Here is a 16,646-nt window from a genome sequence, read left to right on the forward strand (position 1 = left end):
AGTCATTGTCTATACCAGCTATCTGATGCTCTGGATGTTTATGAAGGCCATGTTTGTGCATGGGGTCAATTTCTTTTCCACTGGCAATTCTGTTATAATAGTCACATTGATTTTTCTCTGAGGGCTCTATCCATTTCTCAGTAGTTCCAGATCTAGACATTAACCATGAATGAAGATGGTAGCTTGTTCAGCTCAGCCTTCTCATTTTTCCAGTCATTAAAAATTTTCTAGGCTGTGGTGACCAGTTGATAAAGTTTCATGCTCACAGGCTCCTTGAGTGAAAAAAATGAATTATAGTAAATCCAAAGTGACTCACACAGAACAAGAACACAAATATGAGATGCACTACGTTTCCATCAGTACTAGTTCTTCAATATTTGATTCAAACATGAGAAGAGACAAGCATTTAAGCTTTTAGCAGTGGTTGGAGACATGACTGGAGTTGCCCCTGGACTGTGCAATGACTTTGACACCAACAAGAAATATAGCTGTAAATCTGGCTTGACTTTTTCCTTCTACATCTCTTGAAGTCTCTTGATCTAAGGATGGGAAGGCACTGGGCACTGTGTTCTGGACCTTGCCAGAAATTTGAGGGCTCTCCTCTATCTGGTTTAGGTGTAGGCTTGGGAATCCCACAAGAATTGAAAGTAGGAAGGCTCAGTATCCTACCATTTCAGGCTCTCCAGCCAGATGCTACCTTAGTGGCAATTGCCCTCTTCCTGTAAGGTGAGGATCCTACATTGGGTCCCTTGAAGGGTATTAAATAAGGAGACTGCTACAGTTTCACTAAGACAACAAAGAAGTCATTTGTCCTGATGTTCCAGCATCTCCCTTGATTGAGAAAGGAGCAAAATGAGGTACATCAAAAGGGGATGGACGTCCTACTGGGAGAAAAAGAACTATAGGAATTCAGTCATTGGTCACAGTCTTGACTCAGCTTCAAGATCTCCGTTGTCTCTCAGCAGGGACTTTAGCATTGATGTCTGGGACTTTGTTATGTAATTTGACTCCTTCCATAGAGCAACCTTTATTATGTATAATTCATAAAACAGTGAACATATAATATCCCACAGACACATTTTTGAGTTCTGTCAAAAATGATTCTAACTGTAAAATAATATAAAAATCCAATAACCTATTCAGGGGTGATCTCTTCTTTTCATCTAGTGCATATTTAGGCTACCTGATAGTATAATAATATATCATCTTTTCCTTAGTCCTAGGCTCATAGCTCTAATTAGGCCAGTCATCTAAAATTTTCCCTAAGGACTTTCTGATTGTACAGTTAACATTGCCCCAGCTACACAAATTGCCATAGTGACCTCCAAGTCACCCTGTCTTCTGTCAACCTTGGTTCAGTGTATGTTTGGTTCATAGAATTTCAAGATTATCTGTTCAAAAACAAATGACCTAGCCCAACAATTCCTGTGATAATTCAAACACAAAAGAAATAAGGATTGGAAAGGTAAACTCCATGGTTAAGATTTACTGCTCTTGCAGAGTAACACAAATTTAGTTGTCAACATTCACATGGCAACTCATAACCATCTGTAACTTAAGTTTCAGGGATCTGATGGTTTCGACTCACTTCCACATGCTCCTGTAGGCACATGGTGAACATTCAAACACACAGGCATTGTGCTTCCCCCCCCCCCCAAGCCTTGAGCAGGCCTGAGAGACCTTGTTTACCGAAACAGACCAAGTGATAAGGATCTAGGTGGAGTTATTCACCTTGGCTGCTCAGAACTTGAAAGAAGAACTGCCCCTGGGCTTGCCTTGAGATATCTCTGGCCGTGACCCCTGACCAAAAACGGATTATCCCACCCATCTCTGAAACTAGGAAGGGTTTAGGCGGGATTTTCCCCTTTAAATTGAGAAGCTGAACATTAAAGCATTGAGACTTGATCAGAGAACTTTGTCTTTGCTTCATCTCTTTTCACCCTCCGTCCTTCTTTCGTTCCCAGCTGTTAGACTTCGGCATGCGCAGCTTGGAACACACAACACCAGACCAAATGGTTCCAAAGGGGAGGGGGTTTATTCAGGGCAGAGGGCAAAGTTAGGGAGAGAAACGGGAGAAGATGGTGGAGAAAGAGGAGAGAGAGAGGAGAGAAGTGGAGGCCAGCCATGACCACGTAGAGAGAGGGGGAAGGGAAGAGAGGAAGGGCAAGAAGAAGCTAGAGGCAAGAGAGTAAGAGAGTAAGAGAGAGAGGAGGAGGCAAGCAGCCCCTTTTATAGTGGGCACGCCTACCTGGCTGTTGCCAGGTAACTGTGGGGAGGAGCATACCTGGATGTTGCCAGATAACTGTGGAGGTGGAGTTTAGACAGAATACTAACACCAGCCCCCTTTCAGGTGAACCCAGTTGACTCATGGCCGCAGCCAGCTACAGTACATAAAATTAGACAGCAAAACTTAAATAAAGGAAACCTGTAGCAATGAATTAGTTAAACCACTTTGGCTCCCAGCTGGAAGTATTCACTCACCTGCTCAACAACTCTCTGGATTCAAGAATGAAAGGCACACATACACCAGCTAATTTTGATATGCCTTGACTAGCTCAATGGCTGGGCATTTCTTATCCTCCCTGTGGCTAGCATACACTCTCCCCTCCATCTTTCCTGAGTCAACTTGCTAAATCAACATTTCATCTTTGCTACCTCAGACCCAGACAGACGAGTGGCCACTGGGGCTATTTTCCAAAATAACATGGCTGGTTGCTTTCTTTCTGGCAGCTCTTATATCTGATCCTTCTCCCTCTGAGCCATGGTGATTCTCTGTCTCTTTTCTCTCTTGTAGCCCCTTGCCCACACAATCTAAAAGTCCTGCCAACATCTTTCTGCCCAGCCATTGGCTGTATGGTAATTCTTTATTATCAATTGAAGCCAGATGGGGGTAGGGACCTTCAGGTCTGGAAGGGTGGCATTTTGAGAGTCAAAATAAGACAAAACATTAGAACCAATCCCTAACAGAAACTGACCTTAGTTCTAACAAAACTTTAAGTTTCCTCATCACCCATACACATAACCCAAGCTCATACCTATTGTCTCTCAGCAGGGATTTTAGCACTGATACCTGGAACATTTGCTAGGTAAATTTGGCCTATTCCTTAGAACAACCTTCCTTATGTGAAACTCATAAAACAGTGAACATCTAATAACCCACATATCTCAAAGAGCTAAGACAACAAAGAACAAAAAAATATACAAAACAAAAGAAAACTTCAAGATTTGTCAGTGAGAGATGGCATTAATTAGGATCACCCCCAGAAGAGTTCATAGACAAGGTACAAAAGGAAGGTTTGACCTGCACTGGTTGAGAAAGCACTTACGGGGTGGGGGGGGCATACTCTAGAACAGTGGTTCTCAACCCTCATGTTGTGGTGACCCCCCCATCATAAAATTATTTGATTGCTTATGAACTGTTATACAAATATCACATACCCAAGATACGTGATATAAGAACCCCCAAAGGGGATACGTCATGACAGGTTGAGAACCACTGTTCTAAAGGTAGGTAATTAAAATATTAGCTTCTCCTTCTTACTAAAAAAAAGCATTGCATTAGGGAAGAAGTCCTTAGAATAAGTGTGATTCCAGTATATATGTATATGGGAGTATTCACTCATTTCTCTGGTGTCATAGACTCATATTATTGTGAGTGTTTTAACTTTCCCTAGCTCAGCTTGTCACAGTTTTACTTTTTTTCTTCCTCCAAGTTATAGGGCAAAAGCCCAGTATTGGGAGACCCAAAGGATTAGGGTCAGCCACCTAGTAAGTACACAGATTAGATAGACTAGTATTGTTGAAGGCAGAGATTGGAGATTAAATTCACATACCCAAAGGGAAGACATAGAGTTAAAGGAGTATGGTGACCCCATATCTGGTTGTAGTGACATCACATCAGCTTCTGAGTACTGACCGGAGATGATTGTTGTCAGCAAACAACCTATAAGCATTGGTTCTTTCCTTCCAATATGTAGAACATTGAACTAATCTGGCTTGGTGGCAAGTGTCTTTACCCACTGAGCCAGCTCACCAGCTCTTGACAGAATTTTAAATGGAGAAAGGGTTGAGGCAAGGGGTATGGATAATTAAGCATTCCTGATCAAGATATGGTCTGGTTGATGATTATCTCAGCTCTTGTTCTGTGTAGTATTCCAAGCAAATTACTATTGCTATCAGCACTCTAGAGGAGCAGTGTGATTTCCAAAAGATGAACACTTCTGATGCAGTTCTCAGCCTTAGCATCACAGACAAACACCTTCAATGAGCAAAGATCTGTCCAGGGAAAGTCACTGTTGTTAACCGTTTCAGTGCTTCAGCATTAAGGTCTCTATTGATCAGTCTTCTGATTCCTGGAATCCAAAGTGACTAAAAAGAAATGACAAAAGAGAAAATGTTAAAGATGGAAACACAGAGGCAGAGAGGGATACGATAGAGCTCAGATGGTGACCAATGCCTTCCTCCTTCCATAGGAAGAGAGCTGACTATGATGCTCACTTTTTATTTAGAAGTTGTAGTATATGTGCTACTCCCATTAGAGAGACACCTTGAAAGTCTATACAAGAGTCTGTGACTCTTTAAGGTCCCTGCTTTGTGTCTGTGTGTTCACCAATTCATGTGAAGCAGTTAGCTGGGACCTCACAATTTTTTCTTCTGGGTACTCTTTTACATGTATAGTCAGATTATCTGCAGCAATGTTGAGACATAAACATTACAACATTCATTTCATATGAACAAATGTGCAAGTGGGAGTGATACCATTTGCCCGGTGCTCATCTACAGCAATGAAAGACTCATGTTAGGAACACATCTTACCACTGAGCTACAGCAACAGCCTCACACTGTCATTCTGACATCTAAATACATGTTCATGGGCAAAATGATCACAGTTCTCACAGTGCCAGTCCAAGAGTGCAGCTCATATCCTGACATACTCCCCAGTTCATCCACCAGTTCACTTCTTCCTCATCATCTTACCATAGAGTATCTGCTCCAGTGAGTTCTCCCTTGTTTTGATACATTCCTGTTTCCATCTTTTTCTATGGATCCCCATATAAGCTTAATTCAGTTGGCATCTGTGTACATTTCTGACCCTGCCTCCTCCTACACGCGACTCACTCTCTACTCTGTCCAAAGCTATCTTCTGACTACACCCTTTGTCTCTCTCACCCACTCCCAAGCTACAGCCCTTGTTTATTGTTGACCTTTATGCTCAGGACTGCTTCCCACAAACATTCATAAACTTCCTTACTTCACTGCCTGAAAATCCTATTCCCAGAAGGGCTTTCGAGTCCATAAGGGGGTTGGCTTTGTGTCTAGATATTTACTTTTCTTTCTTGAAATTGATATTTTTTCTAAATATTTTTCTAGTTACTATAAAACTATTTGCAGCAATGTATGTTGAATCAGCATGCATATTTAAAGTTTTGTTATATTTTATTCCCCCCTTTCAGTGTGTGTATGTTTGTATGTGTGTGTTTGCTGAAGTATACATATACCCATGACCTTAAAGCATCATTTTTTTCATAGGTGTGTCAGATTGACATTCTAAAAACCTGTCTTTATTCCTGATATAAGAGCATCTAATCCTTAGAAGTCACTTTACAGGTATGTAAAACATCAATACAACTGTGTATCTTTAAATATATTTGAAATCAAACACCAGTCTGTATTGTTCATGTGGGGAAATTTCCAAACTAGCTTTCTAAGGAAAGGTTTTTCATCTACTTAGAAATACTGAAATTACATATTTTCCATTCGTTGTGACTAGATATGAACTAAATGAAAAATAATGGCAATCAATAAGATACAAGCTATTGGACTTGTTGGAAAAGAAGGTCATGGGGCAATCTGCCAAGTTTCTTTGTGGAGCAATGGCTTCCAGGTTTGAAAGAGATTACTGCTAAATAAACCATTCTCTGCCTTGCCCCGGGGTGGAAATGCCCTTTGTCCTGAACTATAAATATGTTGAAGAGGAACTGTGGCACTTCAAAGCTTCATTTCCTGACATGCTCCTCTCTCTAGACTTACTTCCCATCTCATTGTCAAAGATGAGTGAATTTGCACTTTCTTTACATTTTCTCACTGCTATGTTTTAAGTGGGATTGTTAGAGGCGCAAGAATGTTGTCCTTCTTGTGACTTTACCATTACTACAAGGATAATGAAACTTTAACACATATTTGTTACCTATAAAAATGATGTTCCAATAATTGAGTAAGAATCCTAGAGACACAGAGGCACAAATACCCCATAATGTCTTTAGAGAACTGAGATATAGTAGGGGAGAAATAAAAGATAAGAGAAGTATGGAGGCCAGATGTAGGACACAGGTCTAGTATGCATGAGACCTTGGATTCAATTGCCAGTGTCTGTGTATACACAAACACTACATATACATGACTACACACACACACACATACACACATGCAAGACAGGCAAGATAAAAGACATGCATAATACAATAGGCATGACACTGAAATTACTGAAGTGAGCCAGGTATGGTAGCATATACTGTAGAGTGAAAAATTATAGATACTGGGTATATAGAATCCTTTTTAGACATAAAATATTCTTTAGGCTTTCTTTATAAAGACATGGAGGCATGAAGCAAGTTAAGAATGTGGACAGACTAGTTACGGGAACTGGCTAGAATGCAATTTAGCCAGGTGGAACCAAGCTGAGAACCATAGTGACAGGGCAAGGCCGAAGTAACAGGGCAGGACCACATTCTTGAGAAAGATAAGCGTACAGAGAGTTTTCACCTGATCCTGACTCACGTAGGTTGGGTTCCTTTGGAATGTTCCACTATTTTTATGTTATACCACCTTAGCAACCCCTTCACCCACTCCTCATTCCTTGGTTTGTGGATTTTCCCCTTAAAAACCCCTCTCAAACTGGCTTTCGGGGTCAATTCAGCTCCTGCGTGGGCATACGATTTGACTGGCAGCTAGCTGTCACGCCCTAATAAACCTCGCTATTGCTCTGGTACATGGTGTCTCGAGCAGATTACTGGGTGGTCGTGACTTTCTGAGACTTGAGTGAGGGTCTCCCCCTCTGTGGAGGTCTTCAATACCTTTCATATATAATTGGAGGATCAGTAGCTCCAGCAAGCAGCAGAACTCAGCAGCTTTGGCCATGTGGCTCTGGCTTTAGAGTCAAGAATAGAAGGGACTACGGGGACAATTGATGCTGATTAGCTGGAGATAAGAAATTGTTGGGGTTCAGGAAATTGCCACACAAACCACAAGTATACCATCGTAGCTAAGCAACAATAGTTTATTGAGTGCACATCATGATACTGGATGTCCAGGTCCAGAAGAAGGAAAAACTTAATTGTGGCACTAGTTTGCTCTCAGTATAGACTTTTTTTTCAGGAAAAAACAGGTTCAAAAGTACAAAGAGCAAGGAGAGTAGCAGTTGGCTTACTAAACAAAATATTATTAGCTAATTTTTAGGCTGATTTGTCCTAAGGAAGGTAAGGTGGTTGGTGGATGTGTAGTGAACAGAGGAATTTCAGAATAATGAGATAATACAGCATGAGTATTGTAACCATAACTTTTTAGCTTAGTAGTATCATTCTTCAGTGCCACTCACAAAAACTACAATGAGCTTACATGTAGGTCTAGGAATGGCTGCTCAGTGGTCAGCTCTCAGTCAAGATATTTTAGACATAACAATTCATATTGACCTTTGATTTGATGAGTTCTATGTAAGGCTTTGTGAAATTTCTTTAGATTAGCAAACCTCATATAGAACATTCAGAATATACAAAATGAAACAGGATATCCTCTTGAGTCAAGTCACTTCTCTGTGCCAATGACTGGCAGACATGTTACAGCAACAATATGAAACAGGTGGCAAGCATGGAACTCAATGGCTACAGCTATTTTGGGGGTCGAGGGGTCAGACCATAGCAGAAATTAGTGCTGATTAAGAAGATACAACCATCACTGGGGTGAAATATTCTGGAAAGTGTTTTCTGACAGAAGAAAGAAGCTGTGCTCCAGAGATAGCCAAGGTTGTACTTCATGCTGAAGCTGGACTTGGTAACGTGTAAGAATCACCCCGATGATACTGGTTTTGATGGCATGAAGAGCAACTGAGGCCTGGCACTGTGAGAGGCCAGCGAAGGCTAGTGGGGAAGGTGTATTCCCAGTTGCAATCAATTGCCCAGGACTGAAGGAGTTATTATGTAAAGAAGTTGATGTTTGGCACCATGAGGGCAGTCTATGAGAGGCTATTAGTGAAGCCTAGTTTCAGTGAATAACCCCAGTATATTAGAGATACCAGTTCTATGGGATGACCACCAAGAACAGAAGCAGCAATGGAGTAGAGTAAACTAGATCCTGGAATGCTATAAAGAACAGAGCTGGAGAAGTGACCAAAGTCCTTAGGAGGAGCCCAGAAAATGATGTGTAGATCCCTGACATTGGAACAAGAAGTGGTAATGTTGAAGTTGATTGGAGACCCCAAGGTGTTCAAGATGCCAGAGTCAGGGGATACTTGCTGAGGGAAGCTGCTAACAGGGAAAGGAACCAACCAAAGAGAAATAGTTGTGCTGCAGTCAACAAAGTATAAAAAAGTTGGAGATCTGAAGGTATTTTTAATAATTTCCACCACAAGCATTTTGACAATAGACATGGAGATGCAGAATTTGGAGTTTGCCCAGATGGCTTTTGGTCTTGCTTTGGGAATTACAGTTAAGTGAATAAATGATCATCAGAAGAGACTTTTTTGTTTTTTTGGTTTTTTTTTGTTTTTTTTGTTTTTTTTTTTTGAGACAGGGATTCTCTGTGTAGCCCTGGCTGTCCTGGAACTCACTCGGTAGACCAGGCTGGCCTCGAACTCAGAAATCTGCCTGCATTTGCCTCCCAAGTGCAGAAGTGACTTTCAACTTTGAACTTTTAACATTGTTGAGACCTGTTATAGACTATGGGGACTTTTAATTTGGACTAAGGTTTTAGCACTATACTATGGATATGTATGGCCCCCATAGACTCATGTGTTTGAACAGGCCTATGGGGGACAGGGAGTGGATTGTGGTGGTTTGAATATGCCTAATTCAGGGAGTGGTGCTATTAAGAGGTATGGCCTTGTTGGAGTAGGTGTGGTATTAGAGGAAGTTTTTCATTGTAGCAATGGTCTTTGAGACCTTCCTCCTAGCTTCCTAGAAGACAGGCTGCTTCTGATTTCCTTTCCATGAACATGTAGAACTGTCTGTTCTTCTAACACCATATCTGCCTGAATGCTGCCATGCTTCTTGCCATGATGATACTGTACTGAACCTCTGAAAGTGTAGGCCAGACCCAATTAAATACTGCCCTTTATAAGAATTGCCTTGGTCACAGCAATGGAAACCTTAACTAAGGCACAGACCCTGGACTGATATCTGAACAATGGAGGATACTTTATGCAGCTAGGTATGTGGTGTGGCTGTAGCTGGAATTTAGATGATGGAGGATGTGGAAGGGTCCATGTTAGGGAAATGTAAGAGAGGCTAGAGAAGTATCCAGGCTGGCTTATGATGTATCATGCATAATGAATGTCCAAAATTGGAAGATACCTGTTTCTAGTAAAGTCAAGTGAAGGTTGGCTTGTCTCACATTAGTAGTTCTTACAGACCATCAAGAGCACCAACACCCTGGATCTGGTGAAAGCTGGAATCCTTGAAACTCCACTAATAACTATGATCCTTTGCTGAAGCCCTGGCTTTGTTGGGAGAAAAGATATTCTGAAAGAAGACATGTGTGCTTTTCCTTTAAGTCACCAAGCTTCTACTGAAACAGTGGACCTCAGAGAATTCAAATTTCTCCAGGAACTTCATGCTGAAGATCAGAAAAATGTTAACGACATGTCATCACCACAGGTTTCAGACAGCTCTAAAAATTTACTCACAGTTAACTGCGCATGCACACACTCCCTGACTTTTATATTGCCCTTTCCCTGAAATGTAACACTGCCACAGAAAAGAGAAATGAGGAGCCTTTGATAATTTTGCCCATTGTAAATGCATTCTTTTGATGTTAACCATTTATATTCCTGGACTGCAAAATCTAGGAAGCTATATGGTTGGCATGAATCTGAGGGTCCTCTCACAGGCCCAGATCATAAAGGAACGTTGGGATTGAAAGCCAGTGATCCGTTTTATTTTTTCTGTTTGCTAATGTTTTTAAATGTTTTATTTAGCCTTTGAGAATTTCATACATATATACAATGCATTTTGTTCATAGGCCTCTCCCATTTCCAGCCTTTAATGCATCCCACAAGTCTCTGACTGTGCCTCTTCACTAGCATCTCCTCCCCGTCCTCCAGCTCCTGCTGGTGCTGTTCTTTTAAAATAACCCAATATGAATATGTGTTGCCTACACATGCTTGGATATAGATGAATCCATTGGTTCAAGGAAAACAACCCAAGGTCATCCCAAGGTCAATGGTCCTGGAGAGAACTGACTCTCATTCTCATCAGCCATGAGCTACCAATAACTCCACAGTTAGGAGTGGGGCCTTGGAGTCCCTCTCTCAAATGATCAATTGTTTAATCTGCTTTCTATGTGATTTTTGTTGCACACTACTTTGAAAAATTAATGTCCCTGTTCATGGATCTACAGAGAACTTTGGTTAATACTATAAATGATACTTTTAAACACAAATTTTGAAGAAGATGAGAGAGAACAATAGGAAAATCATGATCAAAGAAGAAGAAAAAAAATTATAACATTAACACACTTTAAATTAGACATCTAGATGATTTCTTTGTAAGTATAAATAAACACAAATAAAACAACTTTAAGTAAAATAATATTTATCATTTTATTAGTATATATTTTGAATATATATATTTAATTATTCATTCTGGGGATCAAATCCAGGGTCTCTCATCTGATAAATGAGTGTTAAACCACTGAACTCATAGTCAACTAAAAACACTCAAAGGCTAACAGTGATTCCATGCTGAGGAAAACAGAAAGGGTTAGGGTTTGGTGCTCCCCAAAAAGATAGTAAAAAGAAAAACAACAACAACAACAACAACAACAAAAAAAACGCCTGAACGCAAGAGCTCTGCTTATGCACATTTTCACAGGATATACCAAGTTCTAAAGATAAACCTGTGCCCTTCTTTCAACTCTTAAATGACTGTTTCAGATTGTGTCATAGTCACCATTATTGAGTCTGTCACCCCAGGTTCTACATAATGGGGATCACAGGATCCTGGCAGAATTCCAAAGAGAAGATACAAAGGCTTCTGTCCTATGCCCACCAAAGACCTAATAGTTCTTCCAGGCACAGAAGTATATCTACACTAATGCTACTTTAACCACACTATAGAAGAACCAGACAGGCATCTTTAAAAACAAAGCCAAACAAATCCCCAAAACAAAACCACATCAAGCCAAAACAAAACAAAAATACATTTGTAGTCAGAAATGAAGGAAGATAAACAGCCTTTAGAAGCTAGAGAAAATTAAAAAAGGAGTGGGACAGATGTCTCAGAGGGTAGATGTGTAAGTCTGGCAGCCTGAGTTTAATTCTAAAACTCACAAAAAACCAGATGTGATGATCCATACCTGTCACCCCAACACTAATACAAGCTAGGAGGCAGAATTCCACTGGCCAGCTAACCTGGATTTGAGTAAATTCTTTTGGTACAGAGTATCCCCAACTGCTCAACAGTGGTGATGGTAAACATAGTAGATTTAGGACAACTGGTCAAATGCTATCACCGAAAGAGCTGCCAGTTCAGTGAGACTGTCTCAAGAAAATAAATAAATAAATAAATAAATAAATAAATAAAGGGCAGAGGGCCTAAGAACAGTCATATGACACCAAAACTGGGCTTTCACATTCACAACCATATGAGTATGCACTCTAATGAGGACAGAGAGGCAATATGTGGGCAAGAAAAAGGACCAGCAAGATAGGAAGAGGAGAGATTGAGGAAAGTAATAGAGAGCAAATACAAGCAAGGTACATTGACGTGTGTGTGTGTGTGCGTGTGTGTGTGTGTGTAGAAAGATGTCATCAGCAAATCCATTATTTTTATTATAACTAAAGTTTAAAAATCAAAAAATGTCAAACTGAAGACATGTGAAGTACATACAGTTTGGCTTTCCATCTCTGATACTCTAATTTGATACTCAATCTATGGTGGCAATTCTTCAACATAGGTGTGAGGGTTTTGTTGTTGTTGTTTGTTTTCAGTGGATGTCAGCTTATACTTTTAGATATCCTTGTCAGTTCCCTCAAACCTAAAGAGTGTGGTGGTGTTATAAGGACATCTGAGACCAAATTTTTACTCTCAAGTACTGTCTCAGTTGCTGCTGTAAATGAACAAGCCCCTTAGCCTCTGGGAACTGAGCTAATTGTACTGAGTAATTTTTGGTAGTGAGAATTTGCCTACCTCAATACCCACACTTGTGAGTTTCAAATGTGCCTTTGAGTATCGTAGAATTTTTTCTTATTAATATGCTCTAATCATATTAAATCAATATGTGCTAATGTTAAGTAAGATTATTATGATATTTCTATATATGCATATAAATTACTTTTGAAACAGTGTAGAAAGACAAGGAAAGTCAAGAGATCAGAAACATGAAAGAGACTTCACCCTAGGGTCCAAGTCACATTTACCTTTCAGAGAGAATCAAAACTACTGACTCAACTGATATAATTAAGATTGTAGCTAGCTGTGGTATAACTCACATACAATTCTAGCACTTGGGAGGTAAAGTTAATGAGATCAGGAGTTTAAGGCCAGCCTCAGCTATTTAATGAGGCCAGGACCAGCCTGGACTACATAATGCCATCTCTGAAATAAATAAATAAATAAATAAATAAATATCTATTTAAGGAAAAAAAAGAGAAAAAGATTGTTTACAGAGGGTTTGGGATGTTACTCAATGATAGAGAGACAGAGACACATAGAGTTTGCCTACAGAGTTGACATTCTCTTTCTCCTTCCTTCCTTCCTTCCTTCCTTCCTTCCTTCTTTCCTTCCTTCCTTTCTTCCTTTCTTGTGGGGCACTGGGCTCTGAGAGGCAGGTGGGTACCTGGTCTAGCAGACTTTTAACCCCGGAGACCTTCATGGAAGGTAGGAGTTTGGCCTTGCTCCTGGGCCCCTGGTTCCTTTCACATAGACAGCCCTCTACAGCCCCTCCCAAAAAGAGGTTTGTGGGCATCAGTCATGTAGCATGGGTACCAGGCATGACCACAGGCCAGAGAGCCTCAAGACATCTCCATATTCATGAGATACCTAAAGGCCAGAGGGAGTAGCCAATTAAGCATTCCTTCCCAGACCCTCCTCCTTGCATAAGGTATTTAACCTCAGGCCCACCCTGAGAACATGGGGTATAGCTTCATCCATTTGCTGCCATGTCAATAAGCATCTTAAGACCATGGACTACCTCTTTTCTTTGGGGCCTGCTGTGGGGAACCATGGAGAAGGCCTTCAATGACTGAGCTCTGACAAGCTCTCTATGCTCGGAGCTACAGAGGCCACCAACTCAAACAAGCTAGCTGAGCCAGCCATGACCCAGCCAAGTGAGTAACTGTGACCAAGAGACTCTTCCAAGTGGGACACTGTCACACCCTGTACCCCCATCTCGGTCTTTTCCAAAGGCTTGAGACCAGTAGGTTCCCTGCTGGCCTCCTTGGCCCACGAACCCCCAACCCAAGAGCTCTGGCGCCCTTGGGGTCCCAGACTGTGCTTTCTCCATCCTAGAGTGGAGCCCTGCAGCTTCTCACAGCCCAATGTCTGCCAGGCACAGAGTGGAGTGAACTAAGTCAAATTTCCGTGTCTCTGCCTACCTGAGACATGGCCCCACCCCCTTGGGGTGGCATACATGGGACTCACAACTCAACCCACATCCAGGCAGTCACATCACCAAAGCCCAATACTTTCTCTCTCTCTCTCTTTCTCTCTCTCTCTCTCTCTCTCTCTCTCTCTCCCCCTTCCTTCCTTCCTCTTTCTTTCTTTCTCTCTTTCTTTCTTTTTTTCTTTCTTTTTTTGTATGTAAGTACTAAGAGTGTTTTATTCTGCAGAAGTCCAGCATGCTGGAGTTTCTCCATTACCAAGATAGAGAGACTGATATTCTCTTTTCTAAGAGATATTTCAAACAAGAATGTTTGTAAACACTTCAAAACAAAAAACAACAAACAAACAAACAAACAAACAAACAAAACAAAGCTATGCTATCTTGGGGCCACATTGTTCTGTTGAGTTTTACATTCTCAACACTGCTCTTCCATCCTTAAACCTAAACAGTATACCTCATGAAACTATCCTATAACTTCATTTACAGAAACAGAATTCTTAGCCTGGCGGTGGTGGCACATGAATTTAAACCTTTAATTCCAGCACTTGGGAGACAGAAGCAGGTAGGTCTCTGTAAATCCAAGGCCAGCCTCATCTACAGAGTGAGTTCCAGGAGAGCTAGGGATACACAGAGAAACTCTGTCTCTAAAACAAACAAACAAACAAACAAACAACCCAAAAAACAAAAAAAAGACAAAAAATACCAAAACTTATTTTAAAAATACTTCCTATATTTATTTATTGTGCATATTTCCTTGTGATACACACACACACACACACACACTCATATATATATATATATATATATATATATATATATATATATATACATACACACACACTCATATATATATATATATATATATGTATATGTATATATTGGTTTTTTCGAGACAGGGTTTCTCTGTGTAGCCCTGGCTGTCCTGGAACTCACTCTGTAGACCAGGCTAGCCTCGAACTCTCGAACTCAGAAATCCGCCTGCCTCTGCCTACCAAGTGCTGGGATTAAAGGTGTGCGCCACCACACGACCTCCTTGTGCTATATTTTAAGATAAGAGAAATATATAATTTTTAATTTCTAAGATATATATTAATTATATCTATTGCTAAGACACTAATAGAATTTTCTCAAGAAGCTCACCAGCCTGCTCTGCCTCCCTGCCCATCTCCTCTTCTCCTTCTCTCTTTGTGTCCAAGCTTAACTCTAAAGCATCTACTATCTCTTAACAAATTTAATACTTAACAGATTGACTAGCTGCTTCACTCTGATATGTCCTGAGAGTCTTTCCAGTGAGTATCCTCAAGGGTAGCTTCATCCTCCTGGAGGTCCCTAGGCAGGGAAACTCTTTGGGCTGCAGGAGGCAGTCCAGCCTGTCTCCCAGCTGCTCCTGCTGACAGTGTGCTTCCATTCATCCCCATTGCTCTTTATTGTACCCCCCAACCCCCTTCCCATTCCCCTTCCACAGTCCCTCATGTTTCTTCTACTATTTTTGTGACCTTATAATAGAGCTCTGTCAACTCTGACCTGCCCCTCAACCGCCACCTATTCTCCCACATTCAAAGGACTCAGAAAAAAAACGAAACCAAACCAAAACAAACAAAACAAAAAACCCCGTTTTCTTACTGCCTCTTTTCTTTTAGCTCTCTGGCCTCCCCTCACCTTTGTTTCCTGAACTTCTTGGATATATTACAGAAGAAAATAACAAAGAAACAAATAGGTCTAAATAAAGTTGCTCTGATAGAGAAAGAGCAAGAACCATGAGTCAAAGTATCTCAATACGCAGCATTCAAAGAGGCCAAGAATTCTAGTGGCCCACAGGCAAAGTGTGCCCTGGGGCAGCCTGCATTCTAGAAAATTGGAGCCAATACTCTTGTGAAAGAGGTTAAATAAAGGCCTTTCAGGCTCTTGGGGTCCCTTGGAGACTGGGATATTACCCTGGCACAGTTATTATTAAAGCTAAGTTCTTCAAACTGTTTACTCAAAAAGGCCACCTAAGGACATCGATCCACCTGCTCCACTAAACACTTGTTTTAAAGATCATAGTTTGAAAAAGGCTGGTAATCATTATCTGAATTTCCAAGAAAGGGTAAAATTTTTCACAATGCTACTTTTATGGTTTTTTGTTGTTATTGTTGTTGCTGTTTTTCTTTTACTGTTTGCACCTTTTAGAATACTAAGGATGCTTTAAGACATTTAACAAAAATAAAAGCACAACAATTCACAGTAAGAAAAAGTGTTTGTTATCTAGGTCTGAGACTTAGGAAGCCCTGGTCCTGGACAAAGTGTGCTTGGATGGCTTTGCTTGAGAAAGTGGCCATCCTTTACAGCACAATGTCTAATTTCCTGTGTTTGTACTGAGGGCATTTTTTTCTTTTTCCTTTTTATATGAGATCACGTTGTGACATGTTTAATATTGATGAGTTTGACCTCCTGGGAGTTATAATACATGCACTCCTTTTAAATACAAATGTTGTCTAATTTATATGGTAAACACATAGAATTTTGGAGATTAGCATTTTAATCAGCTTTTAATCTCAGTATTTTCAGCATCCCCTACCTCTCTTTTCTCTATTCAGAAAGGTCTCACAAACCCACTTTGGAAATGACAGTTAATGTCCTGTTCTTGGAGAGGCTTGTATATCAGGAACAGAGCCTGGGGAAGGAACCTTTCCCTAAGCACCATGCTCACAAACCTTAGAGTGTGCAAAGCGATGGTCAAAGTATTTGAGACACAGAACAGTCTATCTATTCAACAAGTACTTGAACTGGAGCCATGCAAAAGTAGGCAGATCTCTGTCGCGTTCACGCGAGGCTTCAGGCCCTCTCTCTCTCTC

Source organism: Grammomys surdaster, unplaced genomic scaffold (assembly GCF_004785775.1).
Source record: "Grammomys surdaster isolate TR1022 unplaced genomic scaffold, NIH_TR_1.0 126051, whole genome shotgun sequence".
NCBI lineage: Eukaryota > Metazoa > Chordata > Mammalia > Rodentia > Muridae > Grammomys > Grammomys surdaster.